We start from the raw sequence: 7,437 nt of genomic DNA on the forward strand, positions 1-7,437 counted from the left end.
TTCCGTGGTGAAGCAGCCCAGATGGCCTTGCTTACAATGGTTAGTCTTTGTCATTGGCATCAGCTAAGCAGAGTCATATAGCTACTTAAGTATGAATTGTGATTGACCTATGAACAAAATTCATTTTTTCTGACATTGTCTTAAATCTTAGTAAACTGCCTCTGGTGCGGAGAGGTCTAGGGGAGGCCAGAGAGAGCAAGACTATTAGCTCTCCTGCAAAGAGATTATTCAGTGCTTTGTTTGAACTTCAGAAAAAATTTTGAGATATAAAAAAAATGTGTGACCAGATCTGTTGCTGAAACTCCCCCCTAAGTAAGCAGGATGTAAAAGAAAAAAGACAGGAAAGTAAAATTTAGATTTGCCTCATCAAAAATCTAGAGAACAGAACTGAGACTCTTAATTATGTTGTCTTGTATTTTTTTCTTAGAAATGTAATGTTATTAATCTAAAAAAATGCCAAATATATTTGACTTGCCAACTTTAAAAGTTCAAAGTATAAATTGAATTAGGAAAAGTTAATTGCAGTAACTAAATGCCTAGAATATGGCAGGCTAAACTGTATTACATGTGTTAAGAATAAGCAGTAATGATCAAAGATCTCAAGGATTGATTTATTCTCATTTGTCAGATGAGGAATCTATATGATACTTGAGCCCTATCCAGGTTGTTTCATACAGACCTAAGTAAATTTGTTTGGAATTTATAGTGTGCCTCTTGTGAAGAAGTAGGCCAAGTCATATATTTTTCTCTTAATGTAGAAAAAGTGATAGCCATATTAATTTATTTTGTTTTGCTTTTCTCATATGCCATTGATGTTATCATTTGTAATCACATTGTAAGCTTGAATTTGGGCTTGTACCTGCATCTTGTATTTGTACATTCGGTTGTTTAAACTTAGGGAATCATTTTTGGTTTCAGTCATGTGTGTCTACTTTATAGATTTAAGTAGACTTCATCACAAAGGTTTATAATTTATTTAGAATTGTGTTAAAACAATGTGAAAATAATTATTTGTATGATTTAACCCCCCACGACTGCTTGGACAATTTTCACCGATGTTCTGCAGGAGAGGGGGGGAGTAAAGGGGGGCTTAGAAATGCAGATAAATTTATATCTGTAGGAAAAATGTGGCATTTTAAATTTCAAGCAGTTAGAGGCCTGGGAACAGGTACTGGACCTGCTCCCTCCTCCCTTGCCTTTTCTTTAAAATTTGAGGCATGGTTATGTATTTTTGGAAGATAAGATTTTTATAAAAGTTATAAAGAGTATGTCCTGACAGGTTAGCTAGGAGAGGCAAGCCTGTTAGTTTCCTGATTGGCATTGGGGCAGCCTATTTAGTCTTGAGAGAGCCAATAGGACCCGTATATCAGCCCAGAAAGCCACCAGGCAAACTGCCTTGTTTTCCTTGGACATCAAGAAGGACTGTGGTCCTCAGAAGGAACACGTACTGGGGGAATGCAGCTGTTGAACTGGTCCAAAGTGGAACAACGGGCCTTTGAGGAGCTAAAGAAGACTCTCATCTCAGCAGCTACCCTAGCCTTGCTGGACTTCGCGAAGCCCTTCCACCTCTATGTGAGTGAGGTAAGAGGCATTGCCAAAGGGGTTCTCACTCAGACTCTAGGTCCCTGGAAGAGACCTGTGGCCTATCTGTCTAAGAGACTGGACCCTGTGGCAGCAGGGTGGCCAGCGTGCTTCCAGGCAGTGGCCACCACAGCATTGCTGGTGAAGGAGGCAGATAAGCAGACTCTGGGCCAGGAGCTAACGTGGATGGGCCAGGCTTTTTTCCTGGACCAGCCCTGTGTTCGGATTCATAGGACTCTGGCCATCAACCCTGCCAGCCTGCTTCCAGATGATGATGGAGGAACCCATTCATGACTGCACAGAGGTAACAGACGACAAGGTACTGTTCACGGATGGGAGCAGTTACGTTCAGGATGGGACCTGATATGCAGGGGCAGTGGTAGTCACCCTGGACCACACCATTTGGGCACAATTCCAGAACTTTTGGCCTTAATCCAGGCCCTTTGATGGAGACACTGTGCCATCCACAGAGAAAAGAGGGTTACCAACTGCAGCCGGAAGGATTCGGCTGAACAGAAGCAAGCAGGTGATTGGTGGACCCTCCAGATGACAAGACTGTTGGTCCCAGAGGCTCTAGGTCAGAGTTGCCCAGTGACACCAGGTTACCCATTTAAGTGAAACTAAGACTTTTGAACTTCTGTGAGGCAGAGTTGCTAGAAGTACTGTCTGTGCACAGGTAAATGCTAAGCAAGGTAAGGGGGTCCCTCTGGGAATTTGGGTCCTAGGGAACTTCCCCAGGAGAGCATTGGTAGGTGTATTTCAGAGATTAAACCACCAGCATTAAGGTCTAGTTTCTGTAGACACTTCAGATTAGGTTGAAGTATACCCCACTAAGACAAAAACTGCCTCTATAGTAGTCAAGAGAATACTCCAGGAGATTAAACCTAGATTCGGGCAGCCAGTATCAGATAACAGCCCCACCTTGGTAGCTAAGATATCTCAGAGTATAGCTCTAGCCTTAGGACAGGTAAGTGAGACTCTGGAAAAGGGCTTTAACTAAATGTGTTCTAGAATCGGTGAAAATTGGACCAACCCCCTGTCCTTTGCCCTCTTGAGGGCCAGATGTACCCCTTACTGGGACAAATTTACCTTTTGGGGGGAGGGGATCATGTTTGGTAACCATTCCCTTGCTCAAGTCCTTACAGGCTCTGCAGTTTGCTTGTTCCAAATGCACTGCCAGTGCCCACCACAGACCCTGTAGCCCAGGAACTCAATGTGGGTAAAGAAATTCACTGCCCAAGGACTCAAAGGGACACTGCACTGTTATCCTGAACACGCCCACTGCTGTTGAAGTAGATGGCACCCAGACCTGACTACATGACTCCCAGCTCCTGCATGGCCTGGATCCTGGAAACTACAAGCCAGGAGGAGAACTGATGCCTGCAGGGGGGAACTGCACTTCAGTGAGGACAATACTGATGGGAACTGTGATACTAAGGGTCTTGGTAACTGTATTTGTTGTTTATGCTGAAAGGAAGTAGGCTGAGTCAATGATTTGACTCAGGCACATTAGACAAGGGGGGAATGAGAGGGCAGGGTGGGGCGAGGATGGGCTCCTGACTCCACTGTGGGGCAGGGCAGAGTTATCCTCCATTCTGTAATTGAACCCTAGCCCTCAGGGTTCAATCAGGGTTAGCTGAGGCAGTGACATCACCACCGACCGGAGTAAAACCCCTGGACTGGGCGAAATTTGCTCTCTCTTCCACCATGCTGCCGGCGTGAGTGGGGCAGAGCCCATGCTAGCATGGAAAAGGCTCTTTTGTTTATTGCATCGGACTCAGCTCCCTGGTGGTCCTTGGGGATCACGAAGTTGGGGTAACAAAATATAACGTTTTTACAATTATTGGTTACAGCAAATAATTTTTGAAGCCTGTTACCTTCTTGTGGTTGTGGTGGTAGAGATAGCTAGACTATATAAGCAAATAGGCCACCTCATCTGGGAAGGGACTTGAAGTGTCAACCCTGTTTCTATCGCTCAGGTATAAGAAGCATGGTTTTTAAAATCATCTGATGTAGTGTTAACATTTGGGACTTCCCCTAGGCCAGACCCTGGGGACCCAGGCTCAGGCAGGGGGAGACGGGGCTATGAGGCGGAATCCCAGGGCAGCGGCGAAAAGCGGAGCCCCCAGAGTCGCACACACTGCGCGCATAGGACAGGCTGTTGACTCTGATCCTAGACTCCCCTAGCGGGAAGGAGAAAGAAGGCTCCAGACTGGAGGAACTTGACAAGGAGCAGGAGCCCCTGCTGGACACCGGCCAGCCGGGCGCCAGCAAGGAGCCGGGCGACGGGGCCCCCAGGGGCGGGGGGTACCCCTGAGCCTTCGACCGCTGAGCGCGGGCAACGGAGCCAAGGCTGGGGGCTGCTTCCTGGGTGGCGCCAACCCTGGCAACAGGCTGAAGCAGCGCAGGAGCCCGCAGAGAACAAAGGGGTGCCACAGGCCAACCTGCTGAGCTCCCAGGACAAGGAGGAAGAAACCAAAGAAGTTCTCAATGTGAAGAAATCAAGTGAGAGCAAAAGATAGTAAAATTACTTAAGAAAGAATACAAAGACGATCTTGAAAAATCAAAGACTTAAGTCAGAAATCAGCTCACCAGCCAACGTTGCAACATAAATGCGTTTTTTTTAAAAAAAAAAAAAAAAAGGACATAATGTTGGAACAGCAGCAGCCAGGCCTAGAGTGGCCAGGCACAAGGCAGTGGCAGCTGGGCCCGGAGCAGCAATGGCCAGGCCCCAGAACAGCAGCAGCCAGAACCAGAGCATCAACAGCCAGCACTGGAGTAGCCAGACCTGGGGAAGTGGCAGCCAGGCCTGAGGCGGAGGGGGCCAAGCCCAGTGTGGCTAGTCCAGGAACACCCAGACCCAGAGTGGCCGGGCCTGGAGAAGCCAGGCCCAGAGCAGCCGGGTCGGGTGCGGCCAGGCCCGGAGCAGCGGCTGCCAAGCTGGGAGCGGCCAGGCCCGGAGCAGCGGCTGCCAGGCTGGGAGCGGCCAGGCCCGGAGCAGCGGCTGCCAGGCTGGGAGCGGCCAGGCCCGGAGCAGCCGGGTCTGGTGCGGCCAGGCCCGGAGCAGCGGCTGCCAGGCTGGGAGCGGCCAGGCCCGGAGCAGCCGGGTCTGGTGCGGCCAGGCCAGGAGCAGCTAGGCCCGGAGCAGTGGCTGCCAGGCTGGGAGCGGCCAGGCCCGGAGCAGTGGCTGCCAGGCTGGGAGCGGTCAGGCCCGGAGCGGCCGGGCCCGGAGCAGCCGGGCCCAGAGCATCTGGGTCGGGTGCAGCCAGGCCTGGAGCAACAGCAGCCAAGTCCAGAGCAACTAGGTCGGGAGCGGCACTGACCAGACCTGGAGCAGCTGGTTGTGGAACGAACCAGAGCAACAGAGGCCAGGCCCGGAGCAGCCAGGCCCAGAACAGCTCGCTCCTCGCCTGCCCCTGCCCCACGGCTGCCTCTCAGACATGGCTGGAAACTTTTGCAGGAACTTGAGGGTCTGCTGAATCAAGTGATGAAGGCTTAGATCTGGATGTGTTGAGTTAGTATAGCGCTGGGGTGTTGATCTGTGAATGCCTTGTGTGGGGCCTGGATGAGGCTAATTGACCTATTTGGAAATGTCATTTGTGTGAAGTGTATTATTGGGCATGTGGAGGTATTATTGATATGAGAAAATGCTAAGTAACTGATTTACTATCTGAAAAGGGATTTACTATCGGGGAAAGGGAAGGAGGAAGAGACTGAACATAAACTGTGCACCTACGGATGAGGACAATGGGAGATGGGGAGGGGGCGGAGGGTGGGGTGGGAACCTGGTGGAGGGGGGAAGAAATGAGGAACCTTTGTAATAATATAAACAATAAAGATTGATTAAAAAAAAGAAAAAGAAAAAGAAAATACGTCAAGGAATGGGCATGGCTGAGCATCATGAAACCTTACAGACACTGAATCTTGAATATCATATTATTTTATATGTAAAACAAAAAAACCAAAACATTTGGGACTTCCTTCTTGGCAGCATGAGGTAGTTAAAAAAAGTACAGTATTGAAAAATCAGGACACCTGGCTAGTGTGGTTCAGTGGTTAAGCATTGACCCATGAACCAGAAAGTCATGATTTGAATCCTGTTCAGGGCACATGCCTGCGTTGTGGGCTCAATCCTCAGTGTGTGTGTGTGGGGGGGGGAGGGGGGGGGTAAAGGGCCCCCTGGGAAGGCACATGGGCATTTCTTTAAATTGTCAGCTGAACCCAAGGCGATAGGCAAAGCTCATCTCTGGTTACACATATTACCAAAAAGGCAGAAATGTTCTCAGCATTGACTCTTATCTTTGCCCAGATGTAGGGAAGTGGGTTTTGATATGTAAATCCTGTCTAGCACCTGGAATGAGGGAATGAATATGACCTGGGCCCACCCAAGCTCCCTTATCTTAAGTTTTTGGTGAAAGCTTCCTGGTACTGGGGTTGTAAAATAAACACACTGCATTGGCTCTGCGTCACTGTCTCTCCATAAGAAGAAGGCAGCAGTCCACCCAGTCCCAGATTTTTCCTTCTAAAAAAAAAAAAAACCAAAAAAAAAAAAACAGAGCAAGTGTGACTTTGATGGCAATTCGCCAGCATCAGGAAAAACTCATATGTAATAAAGTGGAGGCTATCGACAGTAATATTGTAAAAGTAAAAATATTGATATTTCCTGCCGAAACCGGTTTGGCTCAGTGGATAGAGCTTTAGCCTGTGGACTGAAAGGTCCCAGGTTTGATTCCGGTCAAGGGCATGTACCTTGGTTGCAGGCACATCCCCAGTAGGGGGTGTGCAAGAGGCAGCTGATCAATGATTCTCTCTCATCGATGTTTCTAATTCTCTATCCCTCTCCTATCCTCTCTGTAAAATATCAATAAAATATATTTTTAAAAAAATAAATTATACCTCAATAAGTTTGATTTAATAAATGTATAGATTCCAATTTCTACATCAACCTGAATTTCCCTCTGTAGCCTTCTTTGTTACATAACTTCTCATTTGACAAGTTTATCTACATAGTTTTATCTCCAAATTGATTTTTAGAAAGTTAAAATGTTTTCACATACTAATATATGTGTGTGTGTATGTACGTATGTGTGTGTATGTATGTATGTGTGTGTGTGTGTGTGTGTGTGTATATATATATATATATATATATATATATATATATATATTCCCATTGTAAAGATAAGGTAATTGAAGTCAGAGAGATTAAAGAACTTATTTAAGGAAGTCGGATCAGAACTTAGGTGTATTTTATTCCATAGGCAGTGTGCTCTTAACCTCTACGTTATTCTGTCTTGATACCATATTTCAAAGAATGCTTCTGATTTTCTGGGGTAAGATTCCAGAAGTGTTTTGCCTTGTTTTGGGGAGGAAGGTTCTAAAAATTGTTTCTAATTATAATTGAGACTCGAACTGTAAAAATATATATATAATTTTATATATATTTAATAACATTTTCTAGGTGATAAGAGCATTCAAATTTTTATTGTAAAAACATCATAATAACACTAAATTAAAAGTACTGAAAAAAATATCATTCATAATCCCACCACCTTAATATTTTCATTTCTGTGCATTTCCTTGTAGATCTTCTCTATATGCCTAACACATGCATACAAGCAGGAGACACTCAAATTTGCCTTGTGGCAATAGCATATTAAAAGGACTCTTCAAAATCATTTTGCCAACAGGAACCCTCATTTGGCATATTTACATTTGTCACATGAGCCTCAAGTTTATACAATTTTAAACTTACACAGCAAGGAACAAGGATGCCCAAGATCTCATGGTACTACAATAAAAACACTCAGATTCCTCTGTGAAATGAGATGAAAACAAGTAAATGAAAGAGAAGAATGC

Source organism: Pipistrellus kuhlii, unplaced genomic scaffold (assembly GCF_014108245.1).
Source record: "Pipistrellus kuhlii isolate mPipKuh1 unplaced genomic scaffold, mPipKuh1.p scaffold_m20_p_17, whole genome shotgun sequence".
Taxonomy (NCBI): Eukaryota; Metazoa; Chordata; class Mammalia; order Chiroptera; family Vespertilionidae; genus Pipistrellus; species Pipistrellus kuhlii.